The sequence below is a fragment of the Falco biarmicus genome, chromosome 1 (genome assembly GCF_023638135.1).
Source record: "Falco biarmicus isolate bFalBia1 chromosome 1, bFalBia1.pri, whole genome shotgun sequence".
Classification (NCBI taxonomy): Eukaryota; Metazoa; Chordata; class Aves; order Falconiformes; family Falconidae; genus Falco; species Falco biarmicus.
In genome coordinates this window covers 91,378,146-91,405,771 of record NC_079288.1, presented here as the reverse complement: position 1 = coordinate 91,405,771, position 27,626 = coordinate 91,378,146, and the positions used below count along the sequence as shown (strand labels likewise).

The 27,626-nt window shown below is 50.8% G+C and overlaps 1 long non-coding RNA gene across 1 annotated transcript; it reads left to right on the top strand.

The window, feature by feature from the left end:
- The first annotated feature begins 751 nt into the window (after nucleotides 1-751).
- On the top strand, nucleotides 752-21,604 carry LOC130143754 (uncharacterized). The gene is made up of 3 exons (XR_008819858.1): nucleotides 752-1,155; nucleotides 8,717-8,941; nucleotides 20,673-21,604. It is a non-coding gene; the product is annotated as an uncharacterized LOC130143754 (long non-coding RNA).
- The last annotated feature ends 6,022 nt before the right edge of the window (nucleotides 21,605-27,626 follow it).

Here is a 27,626-nt window from a genome sequence, read left to right as displayed (position 1 = left end):
TATTGAACAAACATGTGGGGATAATAGAGAGAACGATTCTCCTATAGGGGTCTCTATTTGCATGCCATATGTGGCTATAGGCTGAAACAGCTGCGTATAATGAACTTTCAAAAAAGCTAAATACGCATGCAAACCCATAGCAGTTTTCTAAAACTGGCCTAAAAGACAATGAAATGTCCTGCCAGAAAATACAGGAGGCGGAAGAGATTAAAAATAATAATAATGATAATATTAGCTCTCCCCACACCCCCAGCCAAGCCTCAAGCCTCCGCAGGTTTGCTGGGAGCCCTGCCCGAAGGAAGACCCCGGCAGCTGGAGCGGGGGACGGGGGAGCGGGGACGCCCGGGGGTCGGGCAGCGACCCGGGGGGGGGGGTGGGGACACGGGGGACCGGGGGGGGCTGGCAGGGGAGAGCCGAGGTGCACGGCCCGGCCTTGACTGCCTCTCTCCCAAATCTGGTTTTCATAGAGAGGCGCAGTAATTACCTAAAGCCATAACTGTCTCCGAAATTATTCATTAAAGTCATTCTCGGGAGTCTCGCGGCGCTAGCGCTCACATTTATGGCCTCTGCGCCATCCGAGCCTGACATCGCCTCTCGCCCTGCTTCCTCGGCGGCCGCGTGCTTAACGTGGCGGAGGGAAGGGGGGAGGGGGGGGGGACAGCTCCCTCTCGCCTTGCCCTCGGTGTGTGTGTTTGCGGGGGTTCGGGTTGCTTTCCCCCTTTTGGCGAAGGAGCGCGGTGAGGCCGGCAGACACCTTGGGAGCGAGGAGGGTATTTTGGGGAGTTGCAGTGTTGTGCGGAAGATCATGTCTGTGCCCTGTGGTGCTGTCAGCGGTGACAGATCCCAGATGCAGCCGCTACTGTACGGCAGATTGAGTTTCTCAGCAGAAAACTCTCTCCCTCCCTCCCAAACGTCTTCAAAAAACATCTCCAGATACTGCGGGTCACTTCGGCTCAAACAGGGAGAGAAAGGGGGGAGAAAAAAAAAGGCTTTCCCTCTCCCCCTCCCTTTCACTTCCTCCCGCCGGATCTCTCTGGGGTGCGGCTGGGGAGGGGGGGGGGATGACCGGGCCCTTCCCCACCCGGGGATCCAGGTCTCCCCTCGCGCCCCTAGCCCGCCGCGAGCACACCGCCGAGCACGGGGAGCCTCGTCCAGGTAAAGCGGGGAGCGCGGCCGGCGGCCGGGGTGGTCCCCGGAGCTCGTCACCCCTCCCGCGGTCGCGTCTCGCTGTCTGGGGGGGGGGGGGGGGTTTGCGGGGGTTGGGCGGCGAAGGGGTCCCCCCCAGCCCCAGGCCGGGGGCGGGAGGCAGCAACCGAGAGCCGGGTCCGCCCAAAGGTCGGGGCTCGGGGTACCAGGGGTGGTAACAGGGCCGGGGTGGATTCGGGGGCGGCTTTAAGCGGAGAGCGGGGACGAGAGGGAGAGCGGGCGGAGGCGGGGAAGGGCGGCCGGGCGCGGGGTGCACACCCGGTCTGGTCGGGGCAGCGGGGAGCTGCGGACCCGGGGGCGCAGCTCCCATCACCAGCACCGGCAGCCGCCGCCCCGGGAAGCGGCGGAGCTCGGGAGCTCCCCCCACCGCCCCCTCCCCGGGCTTTTCTTTACCGCTACGCGTAAACGGCAAGAGGCACGGGGCTTAAGATCGCCGGGGAATTCATCCCGCTCTTGGAGACATACAACGTGTATCAACACTCCCGTCCTTCCCCCGCATCCCCCGGAAAACATTCGCGCCCCCCAAGCGCCGAAATCAGCCGCCGAGGGGCTCGGATGTCTCCTCCTGGAGCCCTTCGCCCCCCTCCGCGCGAGTGAGTGATGCTCAAGGGCCGGTTGTGGGCCGGGGCTGCGGTGCCCCCTCCTCCTCACCTCCGAGGAGCAATGCACATGCAGCGGCTGGTACCAGCGAGGCCTCCCGCCGGCGGGTGAGCCCCCAAAACACCCCGCACGGCCGCGGGGGAGGTCTGCTGCTCCCCACGGGCCATTCGGTGTGACAGCCCTGGGGTCGGGGTGCCGCCCCTGGGAGCGCCCGGACCTCACCCCTCATCACTTTCCCCTGGATGCGAACAACCTGATTTTGCTCATGCTTCTTGGAAATGGCTCCTACTAACCCCGCTCTCGGTCTTTCCTTCCCCAGATGAATTGAAAGGCTTTAATTCAACCGCTCGCCCAGCCCCCTCCCCTCTCTCCTTCTCTCTCTCTCTCTCTCTCTCTCTTTTAAAAAAGCTCTTGCCTTTAGCAGAAGTATAATTGTGACCCTGCCTGATCCACAGAGCCTCCTGTTGGGAGCAGTTAGCTGTGGTTGCATTAGGCCAAAGGACCTCCCAAGTGGCGGTGGCCTGGGTGTCATAGGAAGGGACTCTGCACATTGTCCATTCTTTCTCATCAAAGTCCCAGGCACCGTGGAGCCAACAGTTTGGTGGAGCAGGAAAATAGTAAACAAGCCTCCCCCACTCCCTTCCCAATCCGGCAGCCCCACGGTTTTCCTGGGACGCAAGAAGGGGAGCAAACTTTCATAACTTGGGCTCTACGGTGTGATTTACATTTCCGGCTGCTCTGTCGGAGTGGCAGTAATTTACAGCCTGATAAAAAACACTTCTACAACACCAGAGCATGTTCAAGTGGTATCTTACTATGCAAAAAGATTTTAAAAGAGGACACACGCAGGAAAAAAAAGTTCGTCTCTTTGCCTTTTCCTCACCATGGTTTTCTGGAGAGACAAATGGGTTGAGATTGTAGTGTAGGCAAAAGAAAAAAAGTAGGCTCAGGCTGAAGAAAACGAGAATGAAATCAATCCTGGGCTTTTGTTTATACGATGTATATTACATGTCCTATTTCTTCAAGGTTTTCACTTAATGGATACTTCTATTTTCTTTCGTGCTTTCGGGCCAAACCCTGCTTGTCTTGCCCTAGGGAATGCTTTCATTTGAGCATGGATCTATTGTGTTTAAACAATTTCTTTTCTTCAATAACTCATTTCTTCTCCGGAATCTACAATCGAGTAGGTCTGGTAGCGTTTATGAAAGGGGAAGCATATTTTATTCAGTTCTAATTTCTCTAATCTGATAGAGAAAGCTTTTACAAATACCGGGGTAATAGCGTTATCCCTTCTTGAGGAGCATCCACTTTGTTTCAGCCAGGCTTCTCCACCGAAGCAGGGCAGGACGGGTCTGGAAACTAATGTACAACATCCCTATCCTGGTAGAGACGGTAAAGTTTAGTAAATTACAAATATGTGAATTTGGCAAACAGTTAAGAATTAAAATGATCAAACGATTAAAAAAAAACAAAAGGAAAGAAAGCAAAAGCAATGAATAAACCACATGCAGCAGTTGCCACTTTCATGACTTTGGTAATTGTTTACACCTGAATCATAGTTTACTCCAGCCACGGTTTCAAGAGTAAACCTTTAAAGAATTTAATTATTTCCAGTTTTCGGCAATAGGGATGGAAAAAAAATAAAAATAAAAAGAAAGAGTAAGTTAGTGGGCAAATGCTGTCTCCCGAGCTCTCATAAAAGGCTTACGATGTATTTCCATCCCGGAGATACCAGCAGCCCCTCCGCGTCCCCCTCCTCCCCGACACACGGGCGCGCATCGTCATCTGTGCACGCATTTACGGCCTAATGAGGGTGCTGAGAGGGCTCGCATGGGGCCATCCTGCTGGGCGTATAAATACATATACACACACATACATATCTATATATCTATGCGCCTGTGTGGGTGTTCAGTCGAGGCACGATATTGAAGCATGTGTGAGTGGACTCCCTGGCTCCTTCCGTCAGCTCTGTAATAGCTCTGTTATTTTTACTAAACGATCAGGATGGCTCTACGTGACCCCTCGTCATTTAAAACCATTTTCTATCATTGCACGTGTGCCGCAGGGGGGGGGAAGGAATCGACAAGTCATTGAGAATAACCGGGAAAGCCTGTGATGTATAGCACGTTTTATCTTTATTTAGGCACCGTGTGGCTCGCAGGACGGCCTGGGCTCCCCTGCGCGGTAGGGGCGCGGAGCGCACCCCCCTCCGGGAGCGGCGCATACGGTCGGGCTACTCCTGCGGCGGGCGGGGGCAGGGCGCGCGCAGCCACGGGGAAACCTCTCCTTCCCCTGCTGCCATTTTCTGTGTGTGAATTCGACGCTTTCTGGGGAGAGAAAAAAAAAAAAAGAAAAAGCATAAAAGCAAAAAAGCGGGTCGCCGCTGCCGCAGCTCCGCGGCCGCGCTGGGCGGAGGCAGCACTCCGGGGTCTGGGACCCCCCGTCCCCGCCGCAGCCCGCCGTGCCGTGGGCACTGCAGTGAGCTGCAAGCTGCGAGTACTTTCGGTATTTCATTGCTCCCTCTCCTTAAATCCGTCCCCGGCCCCCGCGTCGGGGCTACCTTGGCACCCTTTCCGCAGCCGCGCAGCATCCTCGTATGCGCTGTATCCCGGGGCCGGGCTGGGATTTAAAGGGCTCTGAAACAGGCGGTTTGCCTTCAGGAAAACGGCTCGGGCTTCACTGCGGTGGGGGTCCCGGGGAGGGGCGGAAGGGAGGAGAGACAAGCCGTGGTTTGGTTTGGAGCGCAGCCTTCCGCAGCGGGGGGCATGCACCCTCCCTGCGCGCCGCGGCTGGGCAGGGGGTACCGGGCTGCGCCCCTGCGGGAGCTCCGCGGGCACTCCGTGCATCCTCCGCCGGCGGGCGGCGGTGGCCGGGAACCGGGGTCCGCCCGCCTCGGACCCCCTTTCCTTTGCCCAGCCGCTGCCTGGCGCGGCGGGCGTCTGCTCTTCGACGAAAAGGAACAAATATCCTCAGACACATTTTTAAAACTTACTGGAGCTTCCCTGAATAGCCAGCAGCCTAAAATCACTAGACCTGCGACGGCTTCATGCGCACCCCCGCTCCGTGACCCAGAGTAACACGCCGCTGGTGCGCCAGGCACTGGCTATGGGAATATTTGGATATAGGCATGTATGTGGGGGCATGGATAAAAGAGCTTTGCATCGCCTTGGGTTAAGGGCTCAGTCCTCAGGCTTTTTTGGTGGCTGGCTCCCACTTTGTAAAACATCTGTTAGAAATGATGTTCCCTGCCGGACAACGAGCTCGGAGTTTTTTTTTATTTCCCACTCCCGCTCACCTTAGCTGAGGGAAGGGAATATCACGCTGGATGCAGGGAGGGGAGGAGGCACATAAGCTAACTGCAACTCATTTTCTAGAAGTAAGTCACCTCAAGCATGTGCTTAGTCATACTTTTTTATTTTCGATGGCCGGTCGTCGTAGTAAGTTTCAATACTGTTGTATTTATTACGTCATTTGCAATTCTGTTTCTTGCGCGTCTTTCTTATTTTTGGGGGGGGCAAGAAAGAAAAAAAGCTATTGTTGATCTGTCCAGTCCTAAGAAGACATACACTAACCTAAGATTAAAAGAATACGGCTTATTAAAGACGGGCAGCGACAGCTCCTACAGCAGCGTCTCCCTAAAAGCGGAAAAAAAGAGAAAGAGATTGAAACATGATACGGTTATATAATAGATTCTGACCGAGTCTAAGCTGCATAAGCATAGAAGGTGTTCAAAACTTAAACATTTCTCTGTTATTTCTTTTGCACACATATGGTTTAAAATAGACAAAGTGGTCATCTTATTTGATTGTACATATATAGGGACATACATGAATACACACACATATAAAGCTCCCCTCCGAAGAGAGCTCTGACACCTGTTGTAAGCTTCAAAACAGGAGATCACACTGTAAATGCTTTCTGCATTTTTCTAAACGATAAACACTCTTCTCAGACAAAATAGCTACAGGAGAACTTTACTAAGTGAACGTCCTACGAAAATATCCTCGAGGATGAATTAATCTTCCGTTGGGACGAAATACGTGTCGGATTCGCCCGGTATTTCCCAAGCCAGACACCTCCGAGGAGATACCTGGCAATCTTTTCGCTATTTGATTAAATTCTGTAGAGACTTGTTTACTGAATTTGCTTGGGTTTATTTTTACTTGCTGAGTAGCGGGACGAAATGCAGGATAAAACTAAAAGGGCTTGCACGGAAAGTCGGGAAAAAATATCATTTTCTCCATCGCCGAAGCAAAGGCTATTTGGGGGCTCTTTCCCCGGGTTATCTGCATCCAGCCCACGAAGCTCCTGCCTGCTGCTCAGCGGAGCTGCCCGGCCGCCGGCAGCGCACCGGTGTGCCCGGTGCCTGCGGAGCCCCCGCACATCTCCCGAGCTCGGGGCCGGCGCCCCCCCCCCCCCTCCCCCAGCGCGTAATGGCGGGGGGGGACGGACACGGACGGACGGACACGGGTTCGGGGGGGGTGGGGTCGGGGGGGTGGTGGGATCGGGGGAAGCCGAGGTAATTGTTTTCCCTGCAGATGTTGTCCTGGTATTTAAAAGACGAAATCCCAACTTCCAGGCACACAGCTGGGGTATGTTGTGTCCTATCAGTTCATAACAAGGAGGCATTCTGGAAAGACTCGTAAGGATATTTATTTTAAAATGTGTGCTGAAAAGATATATGCCTGGGGGAGGGGGGACAGGGTTGGGCGTCTCAAGTTGTGTTTCTAAGCCAAAATGGCACAGTTCGAGTTGTGAACAAATGGTTTCCAGAGAATAGTTATTTTCCCTTTCTTTTCCCTGCAAAAAGATTGTTTGAAGTTCCCGGAGTTTAAAATGTTAAGTAATATTAATACCAAAAAGAATACTTCGGGGCTTCTTGTTTTAATTTTGAAGGGCTGGCATGTGTGGTTTTTCCTTCCCTTCCTTCCTTTCTTTCTTGCTTTCTCGCTTCCCACCCCCCTTCTTTCTTGCGTTTGGAAACTCCTTTCAAACGAACTGTGTTCGGGATATTGTTGTTGCGCGTAAAAGAAATAAATAACCCACTAAATAAAGCAGGCTCCTGTTATGACAAGTTCCAAGCCAGAGCAACATTTTACTAGTTAAAAAAGCCCTTGAGGGGAAAAAAAAAAAAAAAAAAAAAAAAAGCAAAAGGGTTTAATAGCAGAAACGCTGTCAGTTGCAGAGGTGTGGGGCAGCAGCGCAGGGCACACCTCTCCCAGCCCCACCGCGGCGGAGCTGCCAGTGCCCCGGGCGCCGCGGGGGACAGGGCGGGCGCCTCTCCCGGGAAGGGGGGCTTGCGGGATCAGCCCGCAGAATTTATCACTGGCAAAGCCTCTGCAGAGCCGGCAGCACCGGGGATGGGCAGCTCGGCAGGGCGCTGCCGTTCCCTCCCCGCCGCTTTTCCTTCTTTCATCGCCGCGAGCGTGTTAAAACTATTGCGAAAATAGCGAGGGATCGCGTCAGCGTTCTGTGAGGGCTGGGACCTCCCCGGCCACCTTCAACCGGGAGTTATCCCGGCGCCGGGGGATGCGCCCGCAGCTCCTGCCCGCTCGCCCCGTCGGGGCTGCCTTGGTGGGCAGCGGCGGGGGCCTCGACCGGTCTCTGCCGGGAGCCCTCGTTACCGCGGGCCGGCATCTCTAACCGTGCGGCCGGCGCGCAAACAACGCCATCCCGCTGTCTCTGGGCGGATTTTTCTCCAGATATCGAGAAGGGGGGGGGGGAACAACGTTGGTAGGGTCATTGTGGAGAGTCAAGGTTTGAAGACGGTTTGCTCCTCAGCAAATCCTGGGAGGGGTTTAACTCCGCCCGGGCGGGGGCGGGAGGGATCCTCAGCCGGGAGCGGAGCAGCGCTGCTTCCCCGGGGAGGCCCCGGGGGGCCCGGCCGCCGCTCCGGGGAACCGCGCTGGCAGCGGTGTCCTCCCCCCCGCCCCCGGCGGCGGGAGCCCGCGCTCCCTAATCGCTTGCATGTGCCTGCGCCCCGAGCGGCCCCGCTCCGAGCCGCGGCAATACCGTGACAATTCGCGTGTCGTAAATTACACAGACCTCACCCCGGCAGGGTAACGCCGGCGAGGTGTCCGGTGTGTCTGCAGCTCTGGAAGGCACGGGAGGAACCCGGGCTTGCTGCTGCCCTGATTGCCCTTTCCCCTGCCTCCCCCTCCGCCACCTCCTCCACGGAGGGTCATATCGCAATGACTCACCGACACGTTTCTGTGGAAAGGAACATTTTTGTCTCGCCACCTCCCCCCCCCTTTATTTTTTTTTTCTTTTAAAGCTGTTAACTCCCGTTTATGATAGAAAATGTTACTCAGTGCGTTTTGTTTCGTTCTGGTTGCCATTGGTTGGCCTGGGTTTAATCAGGGGGGAAAAATGCTCGCCACAACTGTAGCTATTGTCTGGCTAGAAACACCGGGACCGGAGGAGCAAAGAGGAGAGGACGGGAGACCGTGGGTGACAGTGACGGTGGGACCCGCCATCGCTCTCCAGGAGCCCTGGTCCTGCTCTCAGCGCCTCCCAAAACAGAGCTCCCTCTCTCCCCAAGCTGCCTGCAGCGGTGGTCAGGGGAGCCGGGGGCATGTTATCTCAGGAACATAATGCTAATAAATGTGCTCATATGTTGGACATTCCCCTTGCCTGTTTTATAGGGTTTCGCTGGTGGTGCTTAATGGGCTGGGTCACCGGGACTGATGCTAGAGAGGTTATTAGGATTAGGTAACCTAATGAATCGTATGGCCATTAGCGGGGCTTTGAAAGAAGGTAGTTTTCCCCGTAACCTGGTCTTCTGCCTCTTAACACGGGAAATGATTTTTAACTGTCCCTCAATCACAGGTCGGAGGGGGGGCTTCCCCCCCCCCCCTTTCTTATTTGTTTAAAACCTCTCTCTGATGCTCAGAAATGGATTTCTTCACAGGAGAAGCCTGTTTTTTTATCTCGGGGTTCCTCGGAACCGCTGGCCGAGCCGGACACCGCGGCCGCTCCCGCCCTGCCCGGCTGATGGCAGCGCAGCCGCCGCCGGTGCCTTTCCTCGCCGCCGGCCACGGGGGCACCGCTCGGGGCGCGGCTCCGTGACGAGGAGGATTTCTATTAATTTTTCCCAGAAGAGGATTTTTCTCTTTGTGCCTTTTGCCCAAGCCAGGTAAGCGATGCGATGCTCGGTTCCCCTCCCCAGCAGCTCGCCCCGCACTGCTCCCTCCCGGGGAGCCCTTGGAGTCTCATTCCCGGAGGGCCCCGCTGGTAGGGGGCCCTGGCTTCCCCGCCCTGCCCCGCGGTACCGACACCGGGCCCCGCCGCGACCCGGCCCGGGGGCGGCTCAGGGCGGACGGGGCGGACGGGCAGGGGAGGACCGGCGGCACCGGAGCCTGCGGCTTTGCCTCTCTCCCCGGGGCAGCCGTGCTGGGGGCGAGCAGGCTGGCAGGAGGCAGCCCTTGCACCATCCACCGTCTTCTCTGGCGGGGAGAAACCAAACCTACCTTTTTTTAATTTTCCTTTATTTATAGCCCCAAAGTTTAAGATTACGCCACGTAATATTTTTTTTTTTGTCAAAACCTCGTTGTTTGGTGTCGTGTCGTGTCGTGTCCGTGTCCCCCCCACCCCCTCCCGGTATACGGGAGCGTTTGAACGTGGACACAGGTTACAGCCCGTAATGCCCTCTCGGGGAAGCCGTGCCAGCGGCGCGAGTCTCTGCTGTAACCAGAACAAGTGTTAATGGCTGATTAAATTCGATCAGATTTGAAATATTTGTCCCGTGTTCATTTTTCGGACCGTTCACATTTGGGAAAAAAACCCCCACAAAACCCAAAACCAACCCCAAACCGGGTGTATTGGGGGAAAGAAAACTGCAAGAGGGTGTTGGGGGAGAAAAGACCGCAGGCTTTTGGCCGAGCGCCTCAGGGAGCTGCGGTGGCGGGGCTGGGGGGCGGTCCCCGGGAAGGACGCAGGGGTGTGGAGCCGCAGCGGCTGGAGGCAGAGCAAGGGCCAGCCTCCCCTCCCGGAGCAAAAGAAGCCGGGACCCCTTCAGCAGAGTTGTCACCCAGTGACATCTCCCGCGCCCGGCTACGTGGCGCTGGCAGAGGGACAGGGGCGAGCGGGCCGGTGGCAAACGCGATGCCGTGTTCTCCAGCTGTAAAAGCTTACGGTCACACAGCTAGAGGCCCCGCACCTGCCGTGCTGCGGGGCCGCGGCTGCCGGGAAGGGGCTGCTCCTCTGGGGGCCGGCGGCGGGAGCAGCGCAAGGTGTCCTCCTGCAGAGGGGAGGAAAGCTCCAGCCCGCCTGACTTGGAAAGAATCCACTTTCCCACAGCTTTTTCAATCCCCAATACTTTTCACACCCTGTTAGGAGTTAATACCGCCGAAACCGCTAAACGCTTCCATGCCTAAAGGTACGCCCCGCCGGGGGCTGCGCCTGTCGGCCCCCAGCCCCGGGGGCAGGCCGGGCCGCGGCGGCGGGGAGCCCCGCCAGCCCCGCGAAAGGGCTCGTTTCCCTGGTGGAAATTCCTAGGATGCCTCGTGCTTAGGCTGACACATCGGGCCTGCCTTCTCTGCAAGGGCTTCGGAGCGCAGGGGAGGGGAAGGAATCCCGGGATACCTTTCGGGAGAGAGTTGGGGGATGCTGCACCTCCGGGCGGCAGGGAAGGCTCCCGGGGGAGGGGGGATCACAAGCGGGCTTGATCTTGCCTGTCGCCGGCGGATTGATTTTTTTTCCTCTTTTTTTCGGGGGTGGGGGATGTTTTCAGCGTCTGTGGTAGCGCCTTGCACCCTTCAGCCGCCACCCGCCGCGGCCGCCGGCGGCCGGTACCGCTCCGCCCCGGCCCCGCCCCGGCCGCCGGTGTCCCTGCGGCGGGTCGGGGCCAGCAGCCGCTCCGCTCTGGCGTAGCGAAAATGCGGTAAGGCCGGGAGCTGACCTCACCTTCGATGTGTCCCCAGCCTCGGCACGGCAAGGCCAAGGGCAGGGAGAGGAGTGCCCACAGGGACGGCGTGGCAACTGATCCCACGCCGCAGGAACAGGCCGGTCGGGGGAGCGTTTCCCGTCCTCTTTTCCCATCAAAGTAATCGCTGGGAAACTCTGGGTGACATTTCTTGCCACTCCTTCCCAAATCTCCAAACACTGTTCCCAGCAAAACTGACCGACTGTGGTCTCCCTGGCTTGCAGCAAGATCACTCGTCTCTGAGAAGCACAAAATCCATCTAGAAGGCCTGATCCTGCCATGTCTGACGGCCAGGTCAGCTGTGCCCAGCCTTTCACAGGCAGCGGGGCTTATAGGTTGGCATTCAGAGCCTGAAGGGTTTTGTTTGTGGGTTTGGTCCCAAAAAACAAGGGACTTGTCCCCAGCACAAAGCAAGTGCAGCTCTGGAGCCCAGCTCTGCCGTGCTCCCCCCCAAACACAGGGATGCAGCTCTCCTTGCACCCCGCAGCTCACCAGCAGCCTTTCTTTTGCAGCAGCTCCGGGGAAGGCCGAAACACCAAGTCGGTGGTCACTGACTGTGCAGGCTGTACCTTGAGGTGCAACAACCCTGGCCCCTTGGTGACTGCTCATAGCGTTGTAAAGGTTGCAGCAACCCTCAGCTCTATGCTTGTTCTCTGTTCAAAACCCTTTAAAACCTTGTGGAGGGAAAGGGAAATCCATCAGTAATACACACTTGGCGGGACACTCTATTGCCCTGATTTGGCTTTTCCCATTGCTCTCGGGAAATGTGGTGCAGGCCAGCTGTGGTGTGTGCTGCACGGGGAGGAACCGTGGGTGCGGTGACCAGACAGTTCCCAAGCAAAAGGCTGCAGACACCTCTGAGAGAGGCTGGTTCTCAAGTGGGGGATGCGGAGATTTCCCTGGCTGCCCTGTTCCTGCCCCCTGCCTGAGGCATACACATTCCCCTTGGGCAGGCCCAGGTTGGCTGCAGCCTCTCCCTGCCCTGTTCCTGGCCTGGCCTCACCCAGGTTACATCCCACGGGCTGTGGTCTCCAAGGTGATGCGGGGATCTCTGTGTGTGACTGGGGAGGGGGACAGTTGGGTTGTGTCTGGGCATGAACGAAGTGACTTACCAACTTCTATAGCTTCCCACTGAATTTGCAAGCCCTCATGTTACTTTTCCCCAGCAGGAGCATCAGATAGAAAAGGGGGTCCTCTCCCCTCCCCACCCACCCAATGGATGAAACACCCACAGCAGAGCCAACGACCTGGTGCAAACCCCCTCTGCAGCCCGAGGGTTCTGATCCCACAGCGGCTCAGCCCACCTCTCCTCATTTTCCCTGCCTGCACCGGGTGGCGGGCACCTTTTCCAGCAGCAGGACCACTGCAGGGATGCTCCTACCGCCCGCTGGTCCCCAGCCCCTGGTTCTTCCCCGTGCCTACCCAGGCCCCTGAAGCTGGTGGGGAGCCAGATAGGCCACACTGGGGCCTCTCATCCAGCCTGGAGGAGGGGACGCATGTACGGAGAGGGCCACCTTCTCCCTCACCCTCCCCAGGCCTCAGCAGGAGCCTAAGCCCCAGCCAAAGTGAGGGACCTTGCGGTGGGGGTGCTACATAAACCAGACAGATACCCTCGCTGCTCAGGTGTAACTATAGAGGGTCTCTTCTCCCACCCTGCTGCAGGCCGGAGCCCTGAGGGTAGGTGTGAACTGTACCCTGCCCAACACCAAGTGTGTTTTGGCTCGATGATAGCATTTATTCAAATAGCATATAGACTTTCAAGTCAAGAGCTAGAAGGATCTTCAGGAAAAGGATGCTCTCTCTCATCAGATGCCAGACAAGGGTGAGGGGATGAGGACCTGAGCATCAGAAGGTACCACAGCAGTAGACACCACAGCTGGGTGTAAGGGCCAGACCCATGGAGAGCTGTTACTCCTTACTGCCTGCAGCCCAAGCTCTCCGCCTTATGCAGGGCAGGTGGTGGGCAGCACCAGCAAGATGTTGGGACCTGCACACCTCAGTTCTGCAGTTCCCTCCACTGCTGGGCCGCCCCCTCACCGTGCTTCCCTTCCCTTCCCTTCCCTTCCCTTCCCTTCCCTTCCCTTCCCTTCCCTTCCCTTCCCTTCCCTTCCCTTCCCTTCCCTTCCCTTCCCTTCCCTTCCCTTCCCTTCCCTGCCCTGCCCTGCCCTGCCCTGCCCTGCCCTGCCCTTCCCTGCCCTGCCCTGCCCTTCTCCTTCCCCTTCTCCTTGCCCTTGCCCTTGCCCTTGCCCTCCCCTCCCCTCGAGCTCTGCAAAACCAGCAGAGAGAGGAAAACGTCAAAACGGCGCCGTGCCCAGCCGGGATTGCCGGTGGTGCGGGGGTGTTGGTGTGGGGGTTTTGTCTCGGTTTGGTTTGGTTTCGGGGTGTCGGTGTGCTGCCGCCCGTAGCGCCGCGCTGCGGCCGGCGTGGGAGAGGCGCTGTCCGAGGGGATGCTCCGGTTTAAAGCCCACCATCCCGCCCCCGCCCCAGGATCTGAGAGGCGGTGGGACCAGCAACCCCCCCTCCCCAACGCCCCCGCCCCAGGTGCTTCCGCGGGGCTTAGCGCCGTGGGAGGGGGCATTGCGCCGGGCTGGGGACCCCCCGTCCGGTCCACGCGCGGCGGGGCATGTGGGTGCGTGTGTGTGAGCGCGTCCGCCCAAGCATCGGCACATATCAGCGTATAAATACATGCACATGTACGGCTAACATACATTACATTAATGCAGTCGAATAGATACTATATTATTTCAGTTACCTTATTAAATAACAGTCAGTTGGTTCCATAGTTTCCCTTCATTTGTTTCATGCGCTTGGAAATCTGCAAGAAATGCAAACTGGGGAATATTTAAATATACATTTTACATACTAAATATATAAACTCATATACAAATACATTATACAATATATATGTAAACAAAATCAAGGTGCTTGCAGAAGTGCACGTGAATTTTACTGAAATGCTCCTGTTTGATGATATGGTAGGATGGGACATGTGATGTGATACAATGCCGGCGTCCCTTTGGATGTGAGGCTCGCGGCGGGGTCTGCCGGGTTCTCCCACTCCCAGGGCTGGCAGCTGTGTCCCCCCCGCCCCCTTCATCCCTGTGGGCTCCGGCCCAATCGGGATGAGGCCCGTGGGAAAGGGCCGTGATGTCCCCACCGTTGCCGCCCCGGGCTGAGGCTCGGTGGGGCGGTGGGACCTGAGCGCCTCAAATGATAGAGTGGTGTCGGCTCCTGCGGGCAGAGATCAGTCTTATTTGTCAGAGGAGGCAAGGAGTGCCTGGAGTAAGTAGCAGATCTTTCACCCACCCGCCCTCTGCCCCGCCCCGCCCCCCCCCCCCCCCCCCCAAAAAAAAAAAGGTGTTAGAAGGAGCTCGCTGCTGGCAGTAAGCGAACGGGATGAAGTGTCTCCCCAGTGCGCTGCGTGGAGGTGAGGCTGATTTTCCTTCGTGCTTCTTCCTGCAAGGCTTTCCTGAGGGCTTCAAAACTGCCGTTTGCAAAATTCGCGTGGCACAGAGCACAGCTTTAAAACACCTCTTCGGGAGAGAACAGGCATTTTCCCGACTATTTGTCTTTTTTTTTTTTTTTTTTTTTTTTCTCCTATAACCGCAGGCTGCGGGGCACAAAAGACACGGATAAATGCATGAATCCATCCATCCATTCATGCATCCATCCATCCATTCAGCCCTCCTTTAATAATCTCCTCTAAAGTTGCCATGTGACATTTCAGAACAGTGATTTCAAAACTGAATCTGTCACTTTGCTAAAAAAAAAAGAAAATAAAAGAAAAAAAGAAACCACCTCGCCTGCCCCCACTACCAATAATAACAACCGTAAGGGAAAGGGAAAGGGAAAGGGAAAGGGAAGGGGGAAGGGGGAAAGGGAAAGGAGAAGGGAGAAGAGAAGAGAAAAGAAGAGAAGAGAAAAGAAGAGAAGAGAAGAGAAGAGAAGAAAAAATAAAATAAAATATGAAAGAAATAAGAAAAGGAAAGAGAAATAAAATATGAATATAAAAGAAAAAAGAAATAAGAAAATAAAAGAAAAGGAAAGAAAAGAGAAGAAAAAAGAAAAAAGAGAAGAAGAGAGAAGAAAAGAGAAGAAAAGAAAAAAGAAAAGAAAAGGAAATAAAAGGAAAAAAAAGGAAAGAAAAGGAAAGAAAAGGAAATAAAAGAGAAACCCTCCCCCGTTTTGATTATTAGTATTTTCCCATGGGTTTCTTGGGCGAAGAGCCGAGAGCGGGCACGGAGCAAGGCAGAGGGAGCTGCCGGGTCCCCGGAGGCGGGGAGCCGCAGGAGGCTGAGGCAGCTCTTGCTGCCCGCGGGGCGGCGGTGGCAGGTGGGGGCCAGGCTGCTCCCCGCAGGGCACGGCTGCCGGGCCCCGGGCTGCGCCCAGCCGTCCCGCGGGAGCTTCAGCCCGCGCTTCACCCGGAGGGGGAAACACCCCGCTTGCAGCGAGGGACACAGAGAGCTCTTTCTTGGTTATTAGCGGGGGGAAAGAAGAAAAATAAGAAAAAATAAAAAAAAAAAAGAAAGAAAAAAGAAAGAAAAAAGTGAGAAAAGGGGTAAGAAAAAAAGGGAAAGAGGAAAAAAGGGGGAAAAAAAGATAAAACCAGCTTTGTGCGCTTGGGGCTGCAGGAGCAGCGCTGGCGGCAGGGCTAGGGCCTCACCCCAGGAGAGACGGTGCCAGCCGTCCCAGCGACTTGGTGCACGGGGCTGGCACCGTCCGTCCCGGCGTGAGGATCCGGCCTCGCTCCTTCCCACGAACCAATCCCGACATCAAAGGGCACGCAACAGGCAATGTGGAGCGCACATGGGAGGCTTGCAAAGCCTTTTCTGTCAAAACGTGTTTCCTGGCGTTTTTCTGCCCTACCAGACCTAGCCCCCCGGCACCCCCACAGGACTGCGGAGAAGCAGCAGGGACCTATGGACTGCTAGAGATAGGCTGTGCATACGTCCAGCTTCTTGCAGTGAGCCTGGGGAGCTGCTCGTTTCCTTTTTCCCTCCATGGGATGCAGTGACTCGCAGCAAATTAATAGCCATTGTCATCCAGGGGTGTTTTTAATTATCTTTTTGGGCCTCTGCAGATTTAACTCATCTTCTGCCACTTTGCTGTTTAAACTGGGCATCAATCCAACATCCACTTTCAAACTCAGTATCTCACCTGCTTCATGTCTAGTCCACCAGCCAACTCCTAGTTCAGCTGAACACACCAACTGTCTCCAAGTCCAAGGACTTGATGGATATCCCTTTACCGCTGCTTAGTGACTGCGTGTGGCCCACCCCATGATCTGCCAGGGTCTGGAGGCACAGCGGGATCCGAGATGGGTTGTAATGGGAAATGGAGGAGGATTTTAAGGCTCTGGACTGGTGGGGAGTGGAGAGGAGATGGGAAATAAAATTAAGACCATTTGGTTCTGCATGAGTATTCAAGAAAACAGATTTATAAACGTTTTAGGTAATAAATTAGAGGAAGTTCTGATTTAAGAGTGGAACAGGAATTTGTAGCACATTTTAATGATGAATTGTTTCTACATTTTTTGAAAGTTTTTCATTCATTCACACCATATTATTTTGAGAGGTTGCAAAAAAGAGCAATGGCTTTGTGTGCATCAACTAATATACTGCAGTATACTACAATAAATGCTACATATTTATATGTGTACTCATTTATTATTGCTGTTACAAATCTAGAGAAAAACTTAACCGTTTTGCAGTGATTCCAAGACACAGCATTTAGCAAGAGTCACTGCAATACTTTGTATGGTCTGCACCTAGGAAGCTCCTGTTACTTAACTGGGACACAAGTCCAGCTCACAAACATGCCAGCATTTGGGATTAGGCAGGAACCGGGTGTTTAAATGCAGACTACCTTTTTCATATTGTCCTGCCTTTACCAAGTAACTCCCTTGGCATTAGGGAAGTCTCTGAGATGTGTGAAGTCCTGCTCCACACATGCAGTGAAGCCTTTTGGTTTTGACAGGGCTAAGTGTGTATCTCGCACTTAATCCCATCCGGATTCTCAGACAAAGCATTCCTCCTCCCTGGAGGAGCTGGCTCTGGCAGTGCACGTGAAACACACTCACACGGGCAGGGTCTGCACAAAACGCGGTGGCACTGGAGCATGGTGGCAGAAGGCCAGCAGTGAGAACAGAGCCATCAGCCCCATTTTGTGGAGTAGGTTATTTGTCACGCAGGACTTGAGGGAGCTAGCGATGTCCATCTTCATCTCACTGCTTTAAGGAATTCACAGCCACATCTCCCATCACTGTGGTGTGTGGCTTATGTAATATCAGGCAGCTGAAGGACAGGGAGAAGAAACAGTCCCCTTTCCTTTGAAGCTGCTGCATGGCACAATTAATGCTTTGGTCCCTCTTCCCTTCTCCTTTCTCCTGTGCCAACACCAGAACGGCTTCTACTCAGACATCAGTACACTGCTACAGAGGGTGGGAAATGGAAGTTTAACTTCCCTGAGGAACTGAATGAGGTCCCTAGAGCCTCATTTTTATAAAGAATATTTTTCGGTTTGCGATTGAAAAGATTTATTTTCCACCACCACAATGCAGGAAGCCATTGAGCTGGGCAGTCAGGTCCCTGACAGATCTAGACAGTTCTGAGCCACTTGCAGGGAAATGATGGGAGATTTTGTTAACTTGGGAAAAAGGGTGGGAGAATTTTTAAGCTGCTGATACGTCAGTCTATCCTGAAGCAGTCAGTGAAGAAGCTTTGGAAACTGTCCAAACTGGACTGCGTGTAGTGGCGATGGGCTTTTGGATACCGGGTAAGGGCAGTGAGTAGCTGTGCCTGTGTGGCTGGAAGGCAGGAAACACACGTCCTCACAGGCACCAGCACTGGATGCCACTTATATGGGGCATTGCTGGCAGGAGCTCACTGCAACTGGAGTCCCCAGGGAGTCCACACACACCAGACTCCTGTCCTTCTTGAGGACAAATCCCGCAGGCTGTGTGCACCCACCCTCTCCACCACCCACTGATGCTGCCAGCCCCTCACTGTGGCTCCTCACCCTCCCTAGGTTTCTTGTCCAGAGCTCACATTGCCCTTAACATCCAGAAAATTAAGTCCTTGAAGCTGGGACCTGACCTCACATACAGCCTTTGTGGAGCCGGGCCAAACTCAGTACAGGTGAGGAGGCCTTTGAACATGCATCTGAATTGCTTAAAGTAAAAGAACTCAAAGGCCCACACCCATGCACCTATGAGTTGCTGAGGCTGCTTGAATAAGGAATAGAGCGTAGGGTCCAAGAAGCTTACCTTTTGAAAGATCTGAACCAAGTGCTCCTTCTGCATACGTCAGTACAGCCTGTCAAAGAAATTTATTCCAAGAAACATTTTAAGAGCCCAGGGACGGTGCTGAAATGGAAAACGTAGCTCCTTACGCTGGCAGTCAAACCAACATTTCCTAGTATTCACACAGCTGATCAATAGGGGAGGTTTTAGGGAGGTGCAGTTTCTGGTACAGAAAGGAAGTGTGGAAGTATGGTTCATGTGCCCGAGGCCTTAATCTCCCCCTACCCCACCCCCATAAAATTAACCACATAATTTGTAATCATTCATAACAGTTGGAATTGTCTTGACTTTTAAAAGACTTTTCTCATTAGACAACCCTTTATTCCTTGTAAAGCATATTATTGATCTTAATATGCAGAAAATGCCATAGCTAGCAACTTAGAATGTTTGTGCCATTTTTTCTAAACAATGAGAATTGATGAGGTTTGGCAGGACATTAAAATATTTAACATTATAGCTTTGAGAAGGCTTTTATGTGTCTGTACTAATAGGAAAATCTTTTAACAGGAAAAATGTTTTTCTCTGCTCCACTAAAATCTCCAGTGAGGGCTGATTCCATTTGCATTAAACCCCATGGGAGGTTTGTTACTGACTTCAAAGTCAATTCCAAGAGGAATTCCAGTTTGGAAAATCATCACTAGAAAAAAATATCTCAGCCTTGCAGTCACATGACTAGCGCCTTTAAATTAGCCTTTCATTACATGCCCTGACACTTCAGAAAGCATCTGGGGCCAGGACATCTCTGACTTTGCCCAGAGAAATTGTATGTTCCCAACCTGAGCGTGATGAAGATGCCAACTCCTACACCACTATGTCATCTGAAGCATGTGAGATGGACCAGGTGCTGCTTCCAGAGGAGCCACAGGCCTGTACTGCATCCCTCTAAGAGTCTACTTTTCAGACACTTGGAAAAAAAAAATTAACTGCCCAGATCTCTGTTCTTGCTATCCACATCTGACTTTAGGGCTGAGCTCTGATACCTTGGCTGACTCTCTGTCTTTACAGCACTATGTGTAGGGTGCAGAGGTCGGGGGAAGTAGTACAGAAGGCAGCAGGGTGTTCAAAACCCATACCCTTGCTACGTAGAGTGTGACAAGACCTAAACAGGTAACTGTGACAGGGAACGCCTGTCTGGTTCAGTTCCTTGACTTGGGAAGGGGTATTTGCCAGCTGGCTAATTTGCCACACCCTGGTCCATTGTGTGCTGCTCAAGGGCAGTGGCAGAGCCCTGGCAAAATGGGGCCATAGTCACTTTAGGGCTGTGAGAGCATCTCCAGGCACTTCTCCACCCCATGAGCCTGAGTGCTGCCTCGGGCTGGTGCACGCCAGCACTGAGCCCTGCAATGTGTGTGTCCTCTGACTATGCATCTTTGCATTCAAGATGAAGGAGGAAAATTATTTAAGCAAACTAGGCAGCCTAAAAGAAGGTTGTCATGAAAGTTCATGCCTGTCTTTGTCTTTCAGTGTTGAGCTCATGTGAGGGTACGCGGATCCTCCAGACACTTGGAGCACAAAGGTCCTTCTGGACTGCGTTTCTCTTAAAATCTCTAAGGGCAGAGCTGCTCAGTGGCTTGTTGAGGCCTCTTGGACCTTTTCTAACACCAAAGGCTGGTACACTTCATTTTAACTGTGAAGCTCATTCCCAAGTTTTCCTGAGGTGGGCAATTTAATTAGGAACATCATGTTATTTGTGAAGATCAGATCTGCTTTATCATTTGCAGTCTTCCCTTTACTCCCAGCACAACACCTCTTATAAATGCTAGCAGGAAAAGAACAAAATGTAAAATTTGTGTCCTGTAATCATATGTATTCCTGTACACAACAAGCTCAAATGTTGGGATCTTTTAATAGCTTTTTCCATATTGGACTCTTTGTTTGGATGTGGTTTTCCTGATGTATCCTAGTAACATGTTTAGTTAATTTATATTGTGTGTATGTGTAGACAGATATACACACATCCATATGTATGCACGCACATAGTGCTCATTAAGTAAGTGTTAAACCTCCCACAGCAGAGTTGGGTTTGGAGGGCAAATAGGCTGAAAACGAGAAGTCTGTTCCATGTGCAGAGGGGTACTGCCGAGGCTGCTCCAAGGAGGCACACGCAGCCCCCCGCGGGGATCTGGAGCCCCCGCGCCTCTGGTGTGAAGGTTGCTCTGACATGTGCACCCCAGGCAGGACTGAAATCCTTATGTGTCACCAGCAGCAAAGCGCCATGCTCAAATGCCCTCCGGAGGGGGTGGGCTTGTCGCCTCCCCCACCCCTCACTGGCACGTGCGGAGGCTGGAGCGCTTGGCCAGTCCCTCGGTCGCGAGGCGTTGCCTGCATGTACGTTGGCAGTGTGAGGACTTGATCCTTAAACTGTTCAAGTATCTTGTCTGTTGCAAGACAAACTCCAACCCCAGAAACTTTTAGTGGATGATGAAGAAAGGAGTAATTCCACATATTGCATGGTAAAGCACAAATATGACCTACTCGTCTGGTGACAGATGACCCTCTCTTGAAAGACCCAATCCTGGCCATGTTTGTCTTTATTAAAATGAGGAAGAGCTGGCTCCAGGGCTACAATATGTACTCCTGGAAAAGCCACACACTCCTTATCCTCTTTTTCTTTCTTTTTTTTCATTTTTTTTTTTTACCTAGGCCCACAAGCACAAGTGGATTGAACGAGTCCTGCACTGCGGTATTTACTCTGTAGCAAAACTTCCTTTGAGGAGCATTCTGCAAACCTAAGGACTGAGGAGCCAGGACTGGGAGCTAGGGAAAGGACATGAACGATTTCCTTCATAGCTGGTTTAGAAAAAGCCGGCTGCTTTCTACAGTCACGCCAAAACTAAGAGGAGATGGTCTGAGGTTAAGAAACACGCGGGATAATTTTCATACCAAATGTGAAAAATGCAAAATTGCTTTAACATATAGTAACTTGCCATAAAAATGATATGTGTTCCCTTCCAGCTTTAAAAGGAGACTTTAAAAACTGTACTGTCTTTGATTTGTAGGGCAACTTCATATTTATTTTTTTAATTCACAAGTTTGTGAGAAAACATAATGAAACCCTTGATGTTTTTATGATCTTGATTAGTGCTTCATTGTATAAGTATTTGGTTATTGAAACACACACTAAATATTGCATTGTAAAATCTGTTGCAACTTATTCAATATCTTTTGGAATTAATAGAAAAAAATTGCAGGACTGCAAAAATGGTATTAATTTTAATTTTATTTCATTTAATAAAAAACTCACTTGACTGCACAGTCTTTTTCTTTATTTTCTCACTTATTGTGTGTATATTTGAAGAAAAATGTCTGTTGCATATCATCTATCTAACACGAAAAACTGATGCTGTTATTAATAAGTTACTGAGAAAAATAAACCAGTTTGCACTTCAATTTCTATCACTCCTGGTGAGTGATTCTTTTGGAATAAACATAGCTCTAACACATGTAAACAACACAGGAAATTAATAACAAAATTTTTTGGATTTATTTCAGATGCTGCATACTTTATGTAAATATATGTGGCTTTCAATTTCAATGATTTTCCAGTAAGTAATAAACTTTGCTCATTAACCTCCTCTTAAACTAAACATTTATTGCTTTATAAGTGTTATTTCAACTAAATCAAGTGGATGTTCTTGGTAAACTAATGCAACAGATCTGTTCAACCAGAGAAACAGGGTGGCTTCTTTTGAGTTGGGAAAACTCTGAGTTTCTACTTAAACTTCAGGGCAATGAGATGCAGTATACTATGTCGATTTTTAATGTGAAAAATGTTGATAATATCTTTTTAAAATTAATATACCTTTCCCTCATAAGCTCAGTGGTAAAACACGGGAAAAATCCCAGTAGTTGGATAAAGTAACATATATCTGCTCTATGAACCTTGGGTTAGTAGTTTTTCACAGAACTGGCTTAGTGGGTTTTTTTCACTACCAGCCATGATTAGTTAATGTTTTCCTGGAGCAATGAGTGGGGTATCTTTTCTGGAAACAGAGTTCTTTTAAGTGTATAGTTTTAAGAATATAAGGACAAATATATTTCACGTTTTCTATACCAACAGGAAAAAATACATATTAAGAAACATTCTGCTATCATGATTGTCATGATATATGTTTAACTTCTAAAATGTTGTTGGCATCGGCCTCTGTGGAGACTTTGGACCCTTGGAAAGCCCGCTCTCAGGGGTATGGGTGTGCGGCTCATGACGTGGAAAAAGCCCTGCCACTACATAAAGGGTGGTGTGGGCCTCAACAGCACCTTTGTTGCCCTTCTTTACATGAGACACCAGGAGCAAACCTCTGGGGGGTCAACCAGGGGGACTGTGGGAACCAGCCTGTTCTCAACACAGATGTCTCATGTTCAGGCTGGATTCAGAGAAGCTTCCTGTGCCTTTGCTGCATGCCCTTGTCTCACATGTGTGTTAGGCTGATGTTGGCTCCTTTTCCGTGCAAAAGCCAGGAGATGGGTGGTGGCATGGCATGGGCATCTCTGCCTTCCAAGGGTTGCTAGCCTACACAGGGGCCGCAGGCTCCAAGGCTCATAGGAGAGATTTTGTTGCTCTGACCACGTCAGATATCAGCATGCAGCTTAGTATTTAACATGAGTGCTAGGCTTCTGGATTTTATCTCTTAATGAGGCACAGGCTATCCTTGGGGGATGGTGAATCATGACATTTCTTGAGCACAAGCTCACAACCAGCAGCATTTATTTTAGGGACTGTGTTGGGCAGGAGTCTGCATGAGGCAACATTAGCTCTGATTACAGGAGTCAAACACTAAAATCTATTAACTCAGATATAACGGTTTTTGGTTTCTTTTTGTTTTATTTTGTTTGGTTCAATTGGATTTGCTTCAGACATGACTCATTGCTACTTCCTGCAACTCCACGATGGTTTCTGCAGGACCCTCGGCCGTGGAGCATGGCTTGCACCCACTTCAAACACAATACAAATTCTCATGTATAGTTTTCATACTGAGGCTTCATCTAAATTAAACGTGGCAGGCCAGAGGGTATGCAGTACACATCCTTGGTTCCCTTAGTAGACTGAAAAGAGAACTACAAAGAAAAAAAAAAAAAGGAAAAAAAGAAAGAGAAAGAAAAAAAAGTCTGGATATATAAAGGAAGAAGTCAAATTCCAAAAGCTCACAGGAAGCCAAATTCTCCAGGCACAAGAAAAGTGACATTATCCAAACCAAACCTTAACACAGCATGGAAATGTGATGAAGAGTAGGCCTGGTATTTTCAGTGAGGCTATAGACATATATGTAAATACAATCAAATTGGGAACACATTCTCAGGATTAAAGAGATCTGCGTAGCACTAGAAGAAAGAAGCAGCAGATGTAACTGCTAACAACAAAAGAAGGGATTTCTGGCCAAAGTTCAAGATTTTCTTGCACCCAAGCCCATTGTTGCAAATGAATCTGGACACAGTAAATAATTTACAGTGACTTGTAGATCCAAATTCTTTTTGTTGTTGTTCATGGACTAGCTACCATTTACCAACATGCTGACTTTTATAAATGAGTTCCTTCAGAGCTGTTCAGCGAACACATAATGCAGACGTAATTCCATCTAGGCAGTGTCAAGGCTCTATTAAACCGAGTCACTACAATGGTTGTGAGATGGGCAATGACCGAAAAGCATTGTTGAGTGAAGATGACCAAAAAGTTCTGAGCCCTGATCAGCACATTTCCAGCAGCTGAGAGGCACGAACTCCCATGAAGCTGATCTTCAAGCTTCAAAGAGGTCCCAGGCACCATGGTTCACATAAGCCTCTCTTGATTAAAGAGGGGAGGTACCAGATGTGGAAGATGCCTCGGTGGAGCAATGGCCTGGGAAACAAGACCTGACAGGATAGTTCAACACCGATTTTAATTTCTTGGTGTCTGTAGCCAGAGCTCTCTTCTTAGCAGCAGGTATGAAACAAGCCATTAAAATTGGGATGCAGAATTAGAAAATCTTTCCAGGTCAAGGCAGGCATTAAAACAATGATAAATAAGTCATCTCAGCTTCCACACATAGTTGAGAGAATCCTGAACACAGGAGAAGAGTGCTCAGCCAAAATTAATCTGGAAATAAGACCCACCGTGACCAAGTCTCTTACTTTTACTGGTCATCTGAGAAATATTAACAGTATTTTCAGCATCATTAACTTAATGTTCCTGTCTGTATGTTGTGAAGACCAGAAGCCTGATGGGTTAAGGAAACACATAGAAATGTTGTATTCAGTGTCCACACATACTTCACAGGTTTCCACAGCAAATGTTGCAGTCTGACAGCTTAAAACTAGTCAAAACCAGGAACGACAATGCAGATCACAGTTCTCTGTCTTGCCGCCTGCAAGGGCATCTGTGTTTCATGTTATTCAGTGATCCTGAAGGACAGAAAGGGCTACCATATTGTCTCAGTGGGAGATGGAGAAACAAGTCCATCTGTCCATCATGATTTTTAAGGGACTGGCAGCAGCAGACCTTCTAGATCTGGGAGAAAAGGAGCTACGGGGTGGTAAGAAAGTGGAATTTCTCTGGTTCCCAAGATGGTTTTCCATGCTAACGCCATACCCAAGCAAGTCCCTGTGCAGGGCCTGCCCTGTGCTGGGCTGTCACTCTGACAGCCTGGCCATGCAGTGCTGCCCCAGTCCTAGGAGACCACCACCACAGAGACCTGGGTCCTGTGGCCGCTGTCCCACAGACCGAGGTAACCACCCTGTTCTCCCTCGCTCACTGCAAACCACTGTGACAGCTCAGACTGAGCCTAGACCACAACCCCAAGCTCTCATCTCCTTTGCACTGGGGATGACAGTTGATTAAACAATGAAAATGTAAGATTATTTGTTCTATTTTTTCCTCAGAATGAAAGTCCCACTTTGGCACACAATACTTGGATTTTTGTAAGATCCTGCTCTGCCAGATAAAAAAGGGGCAGATAAAGGAATCAATTTTATATATAGATTTACACTGCTCTTTTAAAGTCTTAAAGTCTACATTCAAGTTGCTATTAATGATCCAGCATGCTAAACAATTTTTAATATCTTATTACAAAAGCTTTTCAGCTTGCTTTTAACAAAAGGAAAAGCTGGTTTAATATATGAAGGCTGAAAAATTGCCAACTATAAAAGAACATCACCTTTTTTTTTTTTTTTTAATTATTTGAAATGCTTCTGAATTCCCAACATAGTTACTGGCATCCAAGGTTATGATCTAAGAGAAAAGATATGTTCATTTAATTAAAGTAGCCTTTTACGTTTTTTAAAAAAGTTACTTTTGAAATGTTCATATTGCTGTTTATGAGCTTTGGGAGGACAAGAAACTCTGGGGATTGCTAATGACATACAGATAGCCATATGTTCCTCTCACCTCTGCTTTTTTTCCTGGGACTGATTCTTCAGTACTGGTGCCATGTATAAAGTAATAATAATCTATGTCTTTTCTATGGACCTTTCCAATCTTTGATTGCAAAGCACTTTATGTTGTGAATGGGAAATGGAGGCAACAGAAGATGAGCTGATTTGTCCCACAGGATCACACTGCAGATTAGTGGCAAAGCTCATCCCCCAGCAGTACCCTTGTAAGTGGCCCATGCTAGGTGTAAAATGCTATCATCCGAAATTGCTGACTCCTCCACAGCCCATTGTTACTGCAGATGCAAAGAATGGAGACATACGTCCATTGATTTCAGTGATTTACACCTCATTGAGAAAGTCAGCCCTAAAGCATCACCAGCATGATTAAAAAAGAGAAATAAGAGAACACAGTCTAACTGATACTTAATAAGAGATCGGTTTGGCAGTTTCATCTCGGCTTCAGAGCAAGGCTCTGGTCACTCTTGGGGAACCATATGTTGCAGCCACAGCATGCCAGCTGGCCACCCAGCCCCATCAGCACCCAGTGCTGTTATACAGAGTTCATTTTCTACCTACTACATTGTCAAAGTAAATGGAAAGCTGAATAAACAAGCCAAAGCTACACAACAACATGAATAAATTAATACAAAGGGATCTTTGGCTCTTACCACTCAAATGGTGAAACAGTTTGATTTTCTTCTCTTCTTCAAAACTCAAACCATGCTGACCTCCCTCAGAGCCACAGATGTACTTACGAGGTCTAGCTCCGTGCCTAATTACCAGAACACTGCCTAGGATGTAGCCTATTTTTAAATAACTTCCCTTCCATCTTTGAAATCAAAGAGAGAGTATGTGATGTAAAGAACAGCCTAGGTCCAGATAAAGATTTAAAACTGTAAGGGAGGAAGTAAAGGAAGAGAAGGATGGTCTAGTGGCCAAGATAAGGCTCATAAATTCCTTAGGTTTAAGGCTGGAAGAGTCGTTAGAGTGTCAACCCGGCGTGTACCATGGGCCACTAAATGTCACCCAGTAAGGCCTACAGTGAACTCAGACTGACTGCAGTGTAATTGGTATCGGCCTCTGCTTTGTGCTGCCATAGCCCCAGTGACAGACTAACCAAATCCTCACGGCAATGAAAGAAAACTTTCAGAGATGGGGGTGGAAATACAGTGAAAGTAAACAAACAAAGCTTTCATTGGAACCGTCTGGGATGAGAAGAATGCCAGCGTCAAAAGCTGGAGGATCAAAGATTGCGTCTGTAGTGTCTGGTTCTCTAGAGGCTTAGGCCAGCATTGCTGGTGACCCACAAGGTGGTGTGACCGCTGGAGCAATTGTATCTCCCCTACAAATGCAGGGAGATGGGCTCACCTTGCCCATGGGAGCAGCATGGATGCAAATGATGTGGACCTGTTGTGCAGGGGGACCGAAGTGGGGGCTGTGGGCAGCACATGCACAACTGCAGGCACCGAGCTGCCCATCCTCCTCCTGCTTGAATGGCACTGCCACCCAGGAGGTGTTGTCTCTCCAAAAGGGCTGGATGTGCAGCAGAAGAACCCGTGTTCATCCCCAAATGGTGCACCCCAAACGTCACATCTTCAAAAGGCAGGAGTTCCCTTTGTGTTTCCATGCCCTGGTAACATACAGCGCTGGGGAGAAGCAGAAAAAAACAAGGCAGAAGCTTCCCTAAACTCATAATTCCTCTCTTTGACTGGTCCCGTTGCAACAGTTTGCAGGAAAGAAGCATGGAACGTATCAGATGGAGACGAAACGGCAAGAGGAGACTGTAAAATAAGACACCTCTTGACTGTGAGCAGGTTTGCTTTCTCTCAACAGGCTCTCCTGTTCTAAATACAGCACCTGGTGCAAGCCTGGCGTGCAGATGGCCCTGCCGTGGTGCGCACAGCGCGCAGCCCTCTGGATCTGGCAGGCAGCTGTTTCAGTTTCTTTTTGCCAGGCTGCCAGCTCAGGATTGTTTTTACTTTTCTTTCCCTTTTTCTGCTCCCTCTGTACTCAGCCTTAACCTCCATGATGTAAATTGGAAGAGCAGATGTATAATCTGGGAAATTTTCCACATCCATCTTTTAAAGAGGAAGGTGGATAAGCTAACTCAGCTTTTTAAGGCCCCAGTTCGGAAAAAGCACTTTAAGCACATGCTTAAGTCCTGTTGATTTAGGAAAGGCAAAAAAGGCTGGTGATTTCATAGGTCTTAAACACATGCTTATGTGTCCTTCCTGAAGAGCAATATGTACCTGA